Source organism: Pseudophryne corroboree, chromosome 7, assembly GCF_028390025.1.
Source record: "Pseudophryne corroboree isolate aPseCor3 chromosome 7, aPseCor3.hap2, whole genome shotgun sequence".
Classification (NCBI taxonomy): Eukaryota; Metazoa; Chordata; class Amphibia; order Anura; family Myobatrachidae; genus Pseudophryne; species Pseudophryne corroboree.
In genome coordinates this window covers 151,243,654-151,261,171 of record NC_086450.1, presented here as the reverse complement: position 1 = coordinate 151,261,171, position 17,518 = coordinate 151,243,654, and the positions used below count along the sequence as shown (strand labels likewise).

At 43.8% G+C, this 17,518-nt stretch overlaps 1 long non-coding RNA gene across 2 annotated transcripts in view; it reads left to right on the top strand.

The window, feature by feature from the left end:
- Nucleotides 1-3,551: 3,551 nt before the first annotated feature.
- LOC134943470 (uncharacterized) overlaps nt 3,552-17,518 on the top strand; it is a 99,521-nt gene continuing 85,554 nt past the window's right edge. The window contains exons 1-2 of one of the 2 annotated variants that reach the window (XR_010181556.1): nt 3,552-3,633; nt 6,732-6,793. This is a non-coding gene — a long non-coding RNA (uncharacterized LOC134943470). Of the gene's footprint in view, nt 3,634-6,726; nt 6,794-17,518 lie in introns of both variants that reach the window. The other variant, XR_010181555.1, reaches the window with a different exon arrangement.

Here is a 17,518-nt window from a genome sequence, read left to right as displayed (position 1 = left end):
CAAAATTTAAGGCCGGCTCCACTTTTTGGATGTCACTGGTAATTCTAGCGGCCCTCAGCATCTGGGACCTCGGTAATGCTTTTTTTAAAGGCGGTGGGTGACAGCTGCTATGGTGCAATAGGGTATTTCTATCTGTGCTCTTATGAAAAATCTCAGTAGATATGCGGTTCCCTTTAAGCTTGACCGTAACATCCAGATAGTTGATTTCTGTGTAACTATATTGGAAAGTAAACTTTACTGGATGATCAAGGGAATTAATTTGTGTTATTAACTTAACTAATTCAGACTCTGACCCTATCCAAATCAAGAATAGGTCATCTATATACCTTGTGTACATCATGATCTTTTTTGCCACCTCTTGGTCCATAAAGAAAAAAATATTTTCTTGTTCGAACATAAAGACGTTAGCGTACGATGGGGATACATTCGTCCCCATCGCACAGCCCGTCCGTTGTAAATAATATTCTCCATTATGTAGAAAAAAAATATTTTTCAATATAAACTCCAAAAGTTCCAAAAATAACGGTATATCTAATTCACTGAAATGATTAAGCTGTAAGAACAAATTCATACATCTAAGACCCATTTCATGCGGAATTATTGTATATAGATTTTTAACATCTAAAGTGCACAAGATCGCCCCATCAGGAATGTCCTTTAATTCCTGTAATTTAAGCAAAAACTGAGTGGTATCCTTTAAAAAAGTACGCTGTTTTACCACAAAAGGTTGGATCAAAAAATCCAGGAATTGGGATACGGGCTGTAATAAAGACCCTCTGGCCGATATAATCGGCCTACCCGGAGGGTTATGGGCATCTTTGTGTACTTTAGGAATAGTGTACAAAATGGGAGTTATTGGATGGGTCTGTCTTAATGCCTCAAATAATTTCTTATTCATCAAACCATTCTTTACAGCAGCTACCAATATCAAATCTAATTCCCCCTTAAATTGGTCACTCGGGTTATATTGCAATTTCACATAGGTACCCAAATCAGCTAGTTGTTGGTCAATATCTTCTATATATTTTTTTGTGTCCATAACAACTATACCCCCGCCCTTATCCGCTGGACGGATAACAATGTCTGGACATGATTTTAAATCCTGAAGTGCTCGCTTCTGATGTTTATCCAGATTATGGAAATGTTTCTTTGGGGCCTTGTCAAATTTAGTGATTGATTCATCCAACAGGCGGGAGAATGTTCTTATCGAAGCATTATTAGAAGGTGGATCAAATTTTGACTTTACATATTTTCTGTGAAAGTCCTGAAAAGGATCTTCTTTCCCAGGAGGTTTGTCTTGAAAAAACTCTTTAATACGGAGAGATCGATTAAATCTATGTAAATCAATTTTCCAGTTAAGGTCGTTATGTGGATTACTGGGAATGAAGGAAAGTCCTTTGTTTAACACTGATAATTCCGTAGTAGATAAAGGTCGTGATGATAGATTAAATACTAATTCTTGGACTTGTTCCTGTTTACAGGCGGTTTTGTAAATTCTTTTTGACTGCCCCCCCCCGTCTCGTGGGCTTGGTCCAGGGGCGTCGTTTTTTGACCTTGTAAATCTACTCACTGGGGTTCTTTGTGAGTAGGTCTCGTCTGAGTCACATATATTGAAGTCACTATCACTATTGGAATTGTATCCTCTTTGTTGTCGCGTATCCCGCCAGGATTGACGAGGGCGGTAGCATGTACGGTTGTTTTTAGGCGTGGTTCCTGTCAACCACCTGTACACCCTCTGATCCTCATAATCTGTTTGTACCACTATTAGTTTCTTCTTCTTAAACTTCAGTAGTTCTTGGCGGTATGTTTCACATTGACTAGATAATTTTTCCCACACTGCTTTGTGTTTCTTATCATCCAATAGTGTTTTGTGTTTGATATTAATTTCTTCAATTTTCAATTTAGATATTTGTAGCTCTTTCCCAGCCTCCTGTATGACCAGTAACATCAAATCTAGACTGCATTTATTGAGAATGGCAATCCACTGGCGGCAGAATTCTGCACTGTTTCGGCCAATAGTAGGAGTGTTACGTACTCTAAACCCCCTTGGAATTAATTTAGAACTATAGTAATCTGAAAGAGATGACCCATGCAGATAATAATCTATTTCCCTCTTCTTCCATTTCAATAATAACTGGGAAATCTCTTCAACAGTAGACACTTCTCCACTGGCTTGTGATGATGTCTGGAACAAAATAGCAGAAGCTTGTTCCTCTGTGAAACTAATAGTCTCACCTATCCTTTTCTGCAAACCAGCAAAGATAACAGGATCCTCACTTGGTGATGCCTCCATGCTGCAAAATCCTTTATACAATGCAATTATTGTTAGCAGACCACAGATATCTATACCAATTCTGTGAGATAGGGCAACAATTGCTTACGTTCCCATATAGTAAAGGATGATTTTATTAATCAATTTGAAAATACAGATCCGGTGCCACAGCACTGTGGTGATACCTTAGCAATCTCCACCTTATATATTTTGCAATATAGCTTGGCACTCCGGACTCACAAAATTCAAACTCAGGGTGCCATCCTATTAAATTTCATAGCTACCAATGTCTTTCCTTGAAAAAACGAGGCGGCACTCTCAGGTACTTCCAATCAACGTGATATATTCAATTAGAACAGCAAAATGGTTTGTCAACGTTTCAAAGCCCGCAGGCTTTTTCGTCAGGACGTGAACAGTGAAATAGGAAGGAACATAGAAAAAACCAGGATGCTATAAATGCGTGTCTTGTACGACATGCAATTTTATGCAGCCTGGTACTTACTTTAAACATCCCCATACAGGCAGGAAATTCAAAATCAATTTTGTTTTGAGTTGTACCACACAATTTGTGATTTATATCATAATGTGCCCGTGTGGGCTATATTATGTGGGACAAACAATACGTACTTTCAGAGAACGTATGGCTTTACATCGTTCTGCAATAAAAGCAGCCTTGGAAGGGAAAGATTGTGATCAACCTGTAGCGCGTCATTTTAAAGAAGCCCATCACTCTTTAACATCTATGAAATATAAAATAATTGATCATATTCCTGATCAAATTAGAGGTGGAGACCGGAGGAAGCGCCTTAGCCAGTGCGAATCAAAATGGATTTATATTCTAGACACTATTTCCCCAAAGGGGTTAAATGAAAAGATAGCCTGGAATATATTTTTATAGGTGCCGTATAGGATATCCTCTATATTTGGTTGATTTATTCAGCTGCATTGATTTATCCAGTTGTATGTGTTCTGTTTTTGTAGACAGGTTGTACTAATACACAGTTAATAATAACGTAATTTATTGATAGAAGTAGCCGATGTATAAAAACAATGGAAAAGGATATCGATATTATGATTCTGTTTTTAATGTTTTTTTAATTATTGTATATACACTTCTCTTATCACGTAAACTCACATATTATATGTATTTATGCACTGCATTGATTGCAGCTCCGGGAGACCGTAAGCGTTGCCTGTCTCCATAGTAACCGGAAGTGACGCGAGGTGTGTGCTGGTGTCTATGGAAACCGACTGACGTGAGTATGGTCAGGACGGATATCCTGTAACACCTCCAGCTGAGCGGAAGCGGCCGGCGGGGAGCGGGGGACGCCCGGTCCCGGTGCTGCACTCATCATATAAAGGTAAGATGTGGCTACAAGCTGCACTATGTTCCTTCCTATTTCACTGTTCACGTCCTGACGAAAAAGCCTGCGGGCTTTGAAACGTTGACAAACCATTATGCTGTTCTAATTGAATATATCACGTTGATTGGAAGTACCTGGGAGTGCCGCCTCGTTTTTTCAAGGAAAGACATTGGTAGCTATGAAATTTAATAGGATGGCACCCTGAGTTTGAATTTTGTGAGTCCAGAGTGCCAAGCTATATTGCAAAATATATATATAAATATATATATATATATATATATATATAAATAATATATTGTTTCATTATTATTATTTTTATATATATATATATATATATATATATTATTTTTTTTTATTTTTTTATTTTTTTGGGGGGGGGGGTGAATTACTTTTTTGACCCAGATTACCGGAATCCTAGTTTTGGCCCTGTTCAGGGCTAATTTTATAGCCCCAGGGAACAACTAGCCTGCGGTAAATTACAGCAACTAACTGAATCTCTACTTCCTTACTTGAATCCCTAATCTTCTTGCCTTAGATATTATTTATTGAAAGGGAAGAAAATGGGGCTTTGTATGCAGGATTGACAGCACTATGTCCAGAGGCAGAACTGGCGGCAATGCAGCCGGTGCCTTGCACCTGGGCTCGCTGTTGTGAAGAGCCCCACAACATGACAATGAGAATTACTCATTATATGCTGCCACCACCCACCAGTTCCTCAAAATAGCAGGTGAGTTGTTCCCTGCTGCCTGAGATGACTGTGGCCCAGCCGGAGGGGGAGAAGGGACCATGACCCCCTCTCCTTGCAGCTGCTCACCTTTCCTCTGCCTATTCCTCTGACCTCAGCTTGTAATATGCTTTTCACTACTTATGGCAACATCTTCACCTACTGCCTCTCTCCTTCACCCACTCCCTATCACCCACATTTTTTTGTTACCCTCTGCCTGTTACCCATAGCCTCCTTCCATCACCCGTTGCCTGTAATGATATCCCTGTCACCAACTGCCACTCTCCATCACCCTCTTCCTGTCACCCACTGCCTCTCTCTGTAACCCATTCCTTGTCACCAACTGCTTTGCCCTGTCACACTCTGCCTGTTACTCACTGCCTCACTCCATCATCCACTACCTGTCATGCTCCCCCTGTCACACAGTGCCTTTCATGCTTTCTTGGTCACCTACTGCCTTTCTCCATCACCCACTTCCTGTCATCCACTGTCTTTCTCTGTCACCCTCTCCCTGTCACCCACTGCCTCTCTCCATCACTGAGACCCTGTCACTTGCTACCTGTCATACACTGCTTCTCCTGGTCACTCTCTGCCAGTCACCCACTGCCTTTCTTAGTCACACTCTCCCTGTCACCCACTGCTTCTCTCCATCACCCTCTCCCTGTAAACCACTGCCTCTCTCTGTCACCCTCTTACTGTCATGCACTGCCTCTCTCAGTCACCCTCTTCATCAACCACTGTCTGTCACCCTCTCCCTGCTAGCCACTGCCTCACTCATTCACAAACTGCCTGTCACCCACTGCCTCTCTCCCTGTCACTTACTGTCTGGCATCCTCTCCCTATTTCCCACTGCCTCTCACTAGTATCACCAACTTCCTCTTTCTATCACCTACTGCCTCTCCATCACCCTCTCCATGTCACCCACTGCCTGCCACCCACTCCCACTGACTTTCCCTGGTGTCACTCACTGCCTCTCCCTGTCACCCTCTGCCTTTCACCTATTGCCTATCAGCCTCTTTCTGACACATACTGCCTCTCCTTGCCATAATCCACTGCCTCTCCCTGTCACTCTCTCCCCATCAACCCCTCCCTGTCACCAACTGTTTCTACCTGTCATCACCCATTGTCTGTGTCTGTCAACCTCTCCCTGTCACTTACTGCCTCTCCCCATCACACATTTCCTGTCACCCATTTCCTCTCCTGGTCACCCCTGCATCACCTACTGCCTCTTCCTGTCACCCACTTCCTGTCACCCTTTGCCTTTCCATAGCATCACCCACTACCTCTCCCGGTTAACCTCTCCCTTCACTCACAGCCTTTCCCTGGCATCATCTACTGACTTTTCCTGTCACCTTCTCCCTGCTACCCACTGCCTATCACCTTCTCCCTGTCACCCACTGCCTCTCCCTGGCAAAAAACATTATTTGTCTCTGTCACCCTCTCTTTACAGACCACTGTTTGTCCCTGGTGTCATTCACTCCCTCTCCCCATCACCCACTACCTCTCCCCACTACCCACTGTCTGTCATCCTCTGCCTCTCCCTGTCACTCTACCTCTTTCCCTATTTCCCTCTCTGTCACCCACTGCCATGCAGCATAGTATAAACTTGGGTGGGGTGGAGGAGGGGGACCCAAAGCATATTTTTGCACCTGGGCCCACAACTCACAAATTCTGCCACTGACTATATGATCAGTGATGATGTTGATCCCAGAATGCAGATGCTAGCATGCTGACAAAGTAACATGCAAATTTTAGCATGTAAACTGAATTGGTATTACAACTGTGAACATGCTGGTAAAGTAGCATCTTTAGAGTTATTTAGCCTGTGTGGAAAAAAGATGCAAATTGTATTTCCAATTCTAAATGAGCCCCTCTGTGTTCAGTGGCTCTAAAATACATGAAAGACAATAAATGTATAAAAATTATAAGTAATATGGGGAGATGTAAATATTTTCGAGAGAGATACAATGCAGAATTTGCCAATTAGCTTCTATCATTTTATAGATTGTGCTAGATTAATGATAGCTAGAAGCTGATTATTTTGTATGATAGAGATTTCTAAATATGACACTTTGTCTAGAATATATTACTGTGCTACAGCAAAGCTTAATTACAGTAAATATTTAAAGTGAACATGTCACCTATACACAGTAGATGTGTTCATTTACACCCTCACTCTGTAGTGAAAAACCATCTTTGGATCCACTATGTGCCATGATTGGGTTTACGGCACAAGATGAAATGCAATTCCAAGCACACTAAGCAATATCGTCCCACCTAACAATGTTCTGGACAGACTACTGTAATCAGGTATACTTGTGCAAAAATAAATAATTTTGTTTGCACTCTTTCCAAATGACCGTCAGTACAGGCAACTATTGTATGGACGGAGCCAGCTGATCTACTGATCTATGTGTTGACTTTGCAACCAAGGTATGAGTCACTTTTATGAAATAAAACTATGAATCACAATTGTGGCAAAGTTTACAATAGTTTTAGAAACTGTAATATGTGTAATCTGATATTGCAAACAGTAAAGAAATATATAAAAAAATATATAAAAATTATATTCCAGTCAAATGAATGCAACATTTTAAATTGTTTGAAACAGCTGTCAAAAGTATTAAGAAGTTTGAGTTTAGACTCCTAACTACTGCATAGGAAATGTCCTCAGAAAGTGTCAAGTGAAGAAAGTGGTTAAACTGATAAGCAGATTGGGGTATATTTACTAAGGTCCCGATTTTGTCCGAGATGCCGTTTTTTCTTCAAAGTGTCATCTCGGTAATTTACTAAGCAGAAATCACGGCAGTGATGAGGCCATTCGTATTTTTTTGCAAGTCCAACACAAAAAATACGAATGAATACACCATCGGTCAAAACGCGGCTGTTTAAGTATGAATCTCGGTCATTTACTAAGAAGTGCAAAGCAAAAAAAAAAAAAAACACTGCCGTGAAAAAATACAACTCGTAACAAAAAGTGCTAAAAAAAAAACAGACCTGCTTTTTTGAGCCGTGATTGGATAGGCATGCACGGATCCATGAGATCCGTGCATGTATATCAGTGGGAAGGGGTGGGAAAGTGTTAATTTGTTGAAAAAAAATTGCGTGGGGTCCCCCCTCCTAAGCATAACCAGCCTCGGTTTTAAGGTCAGCGGTTGATCGAAAGTGACCTCACCGCTGAGCAGAAAGTTCCCACCATTGGTTACAATGGAGCGCATAGGCGCTACATTGTAACACTGCCGTGTGCCGCCTGTCAGTCAGTACAGGAGCACACAGCCGATCAGGAGGGTGCCACAACGTGGCGCTCCCTGATTGGCTGAAGAAACCCACTTAGACAGAAGTCAGAGTGGGTTTCTGGCATTCGGGGAAAGGGGACCCATGTGAAAACATGGGTCCCCTTTCAGTGCGTGGCTCGGGTCTCCGTTTTATTTTTTTAATCAAGTACGTGGATTACAAAAGGATTATCCGAGGAGCCTGGTACCCTGGATCTGGTGAGTATAATGTATTCAACAGGTACCCCATGGATTCTACTGGACAAGAGGACCGACCTGCGTGTGAACATAAGGTAAGTATGTATGTATGTGTGTGTGGATGTATGTAATAAAACTTTACTTTCAAGGTGTGTGTGTATTGTCTTTTTTTGGGTATTTTTTTAGTAGTAGTACTACAGGTACCAGCGGGCCCGTTTTTCCGCCACATGCTGGTACTTGTGGTTCTCCAAGTACCAGCTTGCAGGGGAGGCTTGCTGGGACTTGTAGTACTGCTACTAAAAACAATATTCATAACTATCAACAAAGGCTATCAGCCCCCCATCCGCAGCCCATTGGATGGGGGGGACAGCCTCGGGCTTCACCCCTGGCCCTTGGGTGGCTGGGGGGGACCCCTTGATTGAAGGGGTCCTCACTCCCCCAGGGTACCCCGGCCAGGGGTGACTAGTTGGATATTTGATGCCACGGCCGCAGGGCACGGTATAAAAGTGACCCCCGGCTGTGGCATTATCTGTCCAGCTAGTGGAGCCCGGTGCTGGTTTTAAAAATACGGGGGACCCCTACGCTTTTTGTCCCCCGTATTTTTGGAACCAGGACCAGGCGCAGAGCCCGATGCTGGTTGCTTAAATATGGGGGAACCCCTGTCCATTTTTTTCCCATATTTCTGCAACCAGGATCGGCTCAAAGAGCCCGAGGCTGGTTTGCCTTAGGAGGGGGGACCCCACGCAATTTTTTTTAAACATTTAAACTTTATTTATTTTTTAAACAAAGTGCACAATGAAGCCCAGCACGGATCTCTCAGATCCGGCCGAGATTCATTGTATTAAAGTCGGCAGTGTTTTACAAGTCACTCACGTAAAACACTGCCTAAAAAAACGAATGACATCGACATCGGAAAACCCGAAAATGCAGAATACGGCAGCTTAGTAAATTAGTCGTAATAAATTCAAAAAGTTGCAGTTTTACACTTTCGATGTCATTCGTGATTATTCTCCCACCAAATCGGGAGAATTACGAATGTTAGTAAATATACCCCATTGTCTTGCACTTGAGTAAATGTATTCTGCATCACTACAATTGGAGACTTCACAACATTTCAGGACAGTTTAAGTGGCTATTTACCTAATGGGGTTTGGTTGGCTGAGAATTCAGCTAGACTTAGATTGCTTCAAAACAACAAGAAAAAAATGCAAAATGTTAGGTTGCACAATGAAATATGGATATAAAAAATTTATGTGAAGGATGTGTTCTTTATATGCTGGTGTTTTTTTATTATTCTATTGTAACTAAACATAAAATGGACATTTTCAAACGTTAACTTTTTAAATGTGTCTAAAAAAGTCTAAGCTTCGCCCATCCCATCCTACACTTCATGTCAGCTTATATGTATAAACTGTATATATATTTTGAACAAAAAAAGTTCTACTGAGTCTAGGAAGTTTTTGTATTTTCTTTAATGGGAGACATCAGTAAGTGATGGCTTCTGTCTCTGAACTGCACATTTTCCAAAAGGGTTTGTAAAAATCGAATTCCAAATAGATTTTGATGACAGAAATCATTTTTAATCGGGAAATTAAATTATATGTGGGTGTTTCAGTTTCAGAATCCATGGTTTAGTGCTGAATCAATAATGTGCTTCTATTTCAGTTATGTGACTAAAAGTACAGTATTGTGAAATGTTTATTGGACTAAAATTACTAAGCTAAGCTGTTCAAGGTGGCCACATCTTTGGCTGTTTCGTCCACTGGATTCAAAGTGGTATTAATATTTAATAATGTTAACACAAAACACACCTGTGAAACGTTAGTAAATTAAGCCCTGTGTGTTGAATAAAATCTAACAGTTTGACAATTATATACAGGTCTGTCCTTTTTATCTTACCTGCGACTTTGTATGTGTGCTATACCAATTCCTGGGTGGTTGAAGTTGCAGCCTAGCATCTTTAGTACACTGAGAGAAGCTTTTGCTGCATCTGCAATGCGACTAATGGGCCCTACACACTGGGTGACATAAGTGAAAGATATGAACGATCTCGTTTATTAATGAACGAGATACCATTCATATCTTTCAGTGTGGAGGCACCAGCAATGAACGATGCACGGCCCCGCACTCGTTCATCGCTGGTGCCCCGTCACGTGTACATGCAGGCATATATGGACGATCTCGTTCATATTTGCCTGCTGTGCTATGGAGCTGGGTGATGGGGGGGGGGGTTGAAGAAACTTCACTCCCCCGTCACCTCCCCTCCGCCGCCGGGTTGCCCGTCAGCCGTATCCGTTGTCGGGCAGTTCGGCGGCGGATATGTCAGTGTGTAGGGCCCATAAGATGCAAATTATAAAAGAAAAATAGGGTACAGAGTAATTTCCTTTTGGACTTGATCTGAAGTGAAATGAAATTCATGCATAGAGGGATCATTAAAAAAATGGGTAAATAGAAATTATGTAATTTTAATCATCCAGACAAGATGTATGTACAGATATAGCGGCAGCCAAGGCGCGGCAAGTGTGCTCTCGACTATGTGCGTGCGTATGCACACATAAAAGTGTATGGAGCGAACGCCGGCTGCGACCAGTCGCAGCCAGATGTGTTCACATTATGCCGAACTGCGTATGTCCCTGCATATGCATAGCAGCATAGATGAGCGTGGCTACATATGTACAAGTCACATATCCATTTTTCACACTACTTTGATAAATAAGACCTAAAATATTGCAATTTTGCTAGAATTTGTAACATTTTAGATGTTAGAGGCCAGTTTAAACCTGCCAAAGCCAGTAAATGCATACTGGGAAGCAGCTTCACTGGCACCAAAAGCGTGAAAACACTGGCCATCCTGAGAAAACTAAGGGCATACCTCCCAACTGTCCCGCATTCAGCCACAGTGGGTCACAATTAGTGATGAGCGGGTTCGGTTTCTCGGAAACCGAACCCCCCCGAACTTCAACTTGTTTACACGGGTCCGAGGCAGGTTCGAACCTTCCCGCCTTGCTCGGCTAACCCGAGCGCGCCCGAACGTCATCATCCCGCTGTCGGATTCTCGCGAGATTTGGATTCTAAATAAGCAGCCGCGCGTCGCCGCCATTTTTTCACTCGTGCATTGGAGATGATAGGGAGAGGACGTGGCTGGCGTCCTCTCCGTTTATTGTAGAAGACAGTTGATTGGTTGTTTATTGCTTAATTGTGGGGAGGATTGGGGAGCAGCTGTTAGGAGTACAGTGCAGCGTTTTGCTGATAAGTGACCACCAGTTTTTATTCGTTCTCTGCCTGAAAAAAACGCTCCATACCATATCTGTGCTCAGTGTGCTGCATAATATATCTGTGCTGAGTGCTCACACTGCTTAATTGTGGGGACTGGGGAGCAGCTATAGCAGGAGTACAGTGCAGAGTTTTGCTGACAGTGACCACCAGTATACGTTGTCTGCCTAAAAAACACTCCATATCTGTGCTCAGTTTGCTGCTTTATTGTGGGGACTGGGGACCACCAGTATAATTAATATTATATAGGAGGAGTACAGTGCAGAGTGCACTGCTGTACCTACCTCTGTGTCGTCATCCATTAAGTATACTATCCATCTACATTCTATACCTGTGGTGCATTTTAGTTTTGCAGTTTGCTGACAGTGTCCACCAGTATACTCTATATAGCAGTACGGTAGGCCACTGCTGTACCTACCTCTGTGTCATCACTCGTCATCCATTAAGTATACTATCCATCTACATTCTATACCTGTGGTGCATTTTAGTTTTGCAGTTTGCTGACAGTGTCCACCAGTATACTATATATAGCAGTACGGTAGGCCACTGCTGTGCCTACCTCTGTGTCGTCACTCGTCATCCATTAAGTATACTATCCATCTACATTCTATACCTGTGGTGCATTTTAGTTTTGCAGTTTGCTGACAGTGTCCACCAGTATACTATATATAGCAGTACAGTAGGCCACTGCTGTACCTACCTCTGTGTCATCACTCGTCATCCATTAAGTATACTATCCATCTACATTCTATACCTGTGGTGCATTTTAGTTTTGCAGTTTTCTGAGTGTCCACCAGTATACTATATATAGCAGTACGGTAGGCCACTGCTGTACCTACCTCTGTGTCGTCACTCGTCATCTATTAAGTATACTATCCATCTACATTCTATAGCTGTGGTGCATTTTAGTTTTGCAGTTTTCTGAGTGTCCACCAGTATACTATATATAGCAGTACGGTAGGCCACTGCTGTACCTACCTCTGTGTCGTCACTCGTCATCCATTAAGTATACTATTATCCATCTACATTGTAAACCTGTGGTGCATTTTAGTTTTGCAGTTTGCTGACACAGTGTCCACCAGTATACTATATATAGCAGTACGGTAGGCCACTGCTGTACCTACCTCTGTGTCGTCACTCGTCATCTATTAAGTATACTATCCATCTACATTCTATAGCTGTGGTGCATTTTAGTTTTGCAGTTTGCAGACACAGTGTCCACCAGTATACTATATATAGCAGTATGGTAGGCTACTGCTGTACCTACCTCTGTGTCATCACTCGTCATCCATTAAGTATACTATCCATCTACATTCTATACCTGTGGTGCATTTTAGTTTTGCAGTTTGCTGACACAGTGTCCACCAGTATACTATATATAGCAGTACGGTAGGCCACTGCTGTACCTACCTCTGTGTCGTCACTCGTCATCCATTAAGTATACTATCCATCTACATTCTATAACTGTGGTGCATTTTAGTTTTGCAGTTTGCTGACAGTGTCCACCAGTATACTATATATAGCAGTACGGTAGGCCACTGCTGTACCTACCTCTGTGTCGTCACTCGTCATCCATTAAGTATACTATCCATCTACATTCTATAGCTGTGGTGCATTTTAGTTTTGCAGTTTGCTGACAGTGTCCACCAGTATACTATATATAGCAGTACGGTAGGCCACTGCTGTACCTACCTCTGTGTCGTCACTCGTCATCCATTAAGTATACTATTATCCATCTACATTCTATACCTGTGGTGCATTTTAGTTTTGCAGTTTGCTGACACAGTGTCCACCAGTATACTATATATAGCAGTACGGTAGGCCACTGCTGTACCTACCTCTGTGTCGTCACTCGTCATCCATTAAGTATACTATTATCCATCTACATTCTATACCTGTGCTGCATTTTAGTTTTGCAGTTTGCTGACACAGTGTCCACCAGTATACTATATATAGCAGTACGGTAGGCCACTGCTGTACCTACCTCTGTGTCGTCACTCGTCATCCATTAAGTATACTATTATCCATCTGCATTCTATACCTGTGGTGCATTTTAGTTTTGCGCAGTAAATATAGTAGTAGGCCATTGCTATTGATACTGGCATATAATTCCACACATTAAAAAATGGAGAACAAAAATGTGGAGGTTAAAGGGAAAGATCAAGATCCACTTCCACCTCGTGCTGAAGCTGCTGACACTAGTCATGGCCGAGACGATGAAATGCCATCAACGTCGTCTGCCAAGGCCGATGCCCAATGTCATAGTAGAGAGCATGTAAAATCCAAAACACAAAAGTTCAGTAAAATGACCCAAAAATCAAAATTAAAAGCGTCTGAGGAGAAGCGTAAACTTGCCAATATGCCATTTACGACACGGAGTGGCAAGGAACGGCTGAGGCCCTGGCCTATGTTCATGGCTAGTGGTTCAGCTTCACATGAGGATGGAAGCACTCATCCTCTCGCTAGAAAAAAGAAAAGACTTTAGCTGGCAATAGCACAGCAAAGAACTGTGTGTTCTTCTAAATCACAAATCCCCAAGGAGAGTCCAATTGTGTCGGTTGCGATGCCTGACCTTCCCAACACTGGACGGGAAGAGCTTGCGCCTCCACCATTTGCACGCCCCCTGCAAGTGCTGGAAGGAGCACCCGCAGTCCAGTTCCTGATAGTCAAATTGAAGATGTCACTGTTGAAGTACACCAGGATGAGGATATGGGTGTTGCTGGCGCTGGGGAGGAAATTGACAAAGAGGATTCTGATGGTGATGTGGTTTGTTTAAGTCAGGCACCCGGGGAGACACCTGTTGTCCGTGGGAGGAATATGGCCATTGACATGCCTGGTCAAAATACAAAAAAAATCAGCTCTTCGGTGTGGAATTATTTCAACACAAATGCGGACAACAGGTGTGAAGCCGTGTGTTGCCTTTGTCAAGCTGTAATAAGTTGGGGTAAGGACGTTAACCACCTCGGAACATCCTCCCTTATACGTCACCTGCAGCGCATTCATCATAAGTCAGTGACAAGTTCAAAAACTTTGGGTGACAGCGGAAGCAGTCCACTGACCACTAAATCCCTTCCTCTTGTAACCAAGCTCCTGCAAACCACACCACCAACTCCCTCAGTGTCAATTTCCTCCTTACCCACGAAAGCCAATAGTCCTGCAGGCCATGTCACTGTAAAGTCTGACGAGTCCTCTCCTGCCTGGGATTCCTCCGATGCATCCTTGAGTGTAACGCCTACTGCTGCTGGCGCTGCTGTTGTTGCTGCTGGGAGTCGATCGTCATCCAAGAGGGGAAGTCGGAAGACCACTTGTACTACTTCCAGTAAGCAATTGACTGTCCAACAGTCCTTTGCGAGGAAGATGAAATATCACAGCAGTCATCCTGCTGCAAAGCAGATAACTCAGGCCTTGGCAGCCTGGGCGGTGAGAAACGTGGTTCCGGTATCCATCGTTAATTCAGAGGCAACTATAGACTTGATTGAGGTACTGTGTCCCCGGTACCAAATACCATCTAGGTTCCATTTCTCTAGGCAGGCGATACCGAAAATGTACACAGACCTCAGAAAAAGAGTCACCAGTGTCCTAAAAAATGCAGTTGTACCCAATGTCCACTAAACCACGGACATGTGGACAAGTGGAGCAGGGCAGACTCAGGACTATATGACTGTGACAGCCCACTGGGTAGATGTATTGCCTCCCGCAGCAAGAACAGCAGCGGCGGCACCAGTAGCAGCATCTCGCAAACGCCAACTCGTTCCTAGGCAGGCTACGCTTTGTATCACCGCTTTCCAGAATAGGCACACAGCTGACAACCTCTTACGACAACTGAGGAAGATCATCGCAGAATGGCTTACCCCAATTGGACTCTCCTGGGGATTTGTGACATCGGACAACGCCAGCAATATTGTGCGTTCATTAAATCTGGGCAAATTCCAGCACGTCCCATGTTTTGCACATACATTGAATTTGGTGGTGCAGAATTATTTAAAAAACGACAGGGGCGTGCAAGAAATGCTGTCGGTGGCCCGAAGAATTGCGGGCCACTTTTGGCATTCAGGCACCGCGTACAGAAGACTGGAGCACCACCAAACATTTCTGAACCTGCCCTGCCATCATCTGAAGCAAGAGGTGGTAACGAGGTGGAATTCAACCCTCTATATGCTTCAGAGGATGGAGGAGCAGCAAAAGGCCATTCAAGCCTATACATCTGCCCACGATATAGGCAAAGGAGGGGGAATGCACCTGACTCAAGCGCAGTGGAGAATGATTTCAACGTTGTGCAAGGTTCTGCAACCCTTTGAACTTGCCACACGTGAAGTCAGTTCAGACACTGCCAGCCTGAGTCAGGTCATTCCCCTCATCAGGCTTTTGCAGAAGAAGCTGGAGACATTGAAGGAGGAGCTAAAACAGAGCGATTCCGCTAGGCATGTGGGACTTGTGGATGGAGCCCTTAATTCGCTTAACCAGGATTCACGGGTGGTCAATCTGTTGAAATCAGAGCACTACATTTTGGCCACCGTGCTCGATCCTAGATTTAAAACCTACGTTGTATCTCTCTTTCCGGCAGACACAAGTCTGCAGAGGTTCAAAGACCTGCTGGTGAGAAAATTGTCAAGTCAAGCGGAACGTGACCCGTCAACATCTCCTCCTTCACATTCTCCCGCAACTGGGGGTGCGAGGAAAAGGCTAAGAATTCCTAGCCCACCCGCTGGCGGTGATGCAGGGCAGTCTGGAGCGAGTGCCACTGCTGACATCTGGTCCGGACTGAAGGACCTGTCAATGATTACTGACATGTCGTCTACTGTCACTGCATATGATTCTCTCACCATGGAAAGAATGGTGGAGGATTATATGAGTGACCGCATCCAAGTAGGCACGTCAGACAGTCCGTACGTATACTGGCAGGAAAAAGAGGCAATTTGGAGGCCCTTGCACAAACTGGCTTTATTCTACCTAAGTTGCCCTCCCTCCAGTGTGTACTCCGAAAGAGTGTCTAGTGCAGCCGCTCACCTTGTCAGCAATCGGCGTACGAGGTTACTTCCAGAAAATGTGGAGAAGATGATGTTCATCAAAATGAATTATAATCAATTCCTCTGTGGAGACATTCACCAGCAGCAATTGCCTCCAGAAAGTACACGGGGACCTAAGATGGTGGATTCCAGTGGGGACAAATTAATAATCTGTGAGGAGGGGGATGTACACAGTGAAAGGGGTGAGGAATCGGAGGATGATGATGAGGTGGACATCTTGCCTCTGTAGAGCCAGTTTGTGCAAGGAGAGATTGATTGCTTCTTTTTTGGTGGGGGCCCAAACCAAGCAGTCATTTCAGTCACAGTCATGTGGCAGACCCTGTCGCTGAAATTATGGGTTCGTTAAAGTGTGCATGTCCTGTTTATACAACATAAGGGTGGGTGGGAGGGCCCAAGGACAATTCCATATTGCACCTCTTTTTTCTTTCATTTTTCTTTGCATCATGTGCTGTTTGGGGACTATTTTTTTGAAGTGCCATCCTGTCTTGATTGACACTGCAGTGCCACTCCTAGATGGGCCAGGTGTTTGACTAAGCTAAGCGACACAAGTGGCCGACACAAACACCTGGCCCATCTAGGAGTTGCACTGCAGTGTCAGACAGGATGACACTTCCAAAAAATTGTCCCTAAACAGCACATGATGCAAAGAAAAAAAGAGGCGCACCAAGGTGGCTGTTTGACTAAGCTAAGCGACACAAGTGGCCGACACAAACAGCCACCTTGGTGCGCCTCTTTTTTTCTTTGCATCATGTGCTGTTTAGGGACAATTTTTTGGAAGTGTCATCCTGTCTTGATTGACACTGCAGTGCCACTTCTAGATGGGCCAGGTGTTTGTGTCGGCCACTTGTGTCGCTTAGCTTAGTCAAACAGCCACCTTGGTGCGCCTCTTTTTTTCTTTGCATCATGTGCTGTTTGGGGACAATTTTTTGGCAGTGCCATCCTGTCTTGATTGACACTGCAGTGCCACTCCTAGATGGGCCAGGTGTTTGTGTCGATCACTTGTGTCGCTTAGCTTAGTCAAACAGCCACCTTGGTGCGCCTCTTTTTTTCTTTGCATCATGTGCTGTTTGGGGACAATTGTTTTGAAGGGCCATCCTGCCTGACACTGCAGTGCCACTCCTAGATGGGCCAGGTGTTTGTGTCGGCCACTTGTGTCGCTTAGCTTAGTCACACAGCGACCTCGGTGCGCCTCTTTTTTTCTTTGCATCATGTGCTGTTTGGGGACAATTTTTTTGAAGGGCCATCCTGCCTGACACTGCAGTGCCACTCCTAGATGGGCCAGGTGTTTGTGTCGGCCACTTGTGTCGCTTAGCTTAGTAACACAGCGACCTTGGTGCGCCTCTTTTTTTCTTTGCATCATGTGCTGTTTGGGGACAATTTTTTTGAAG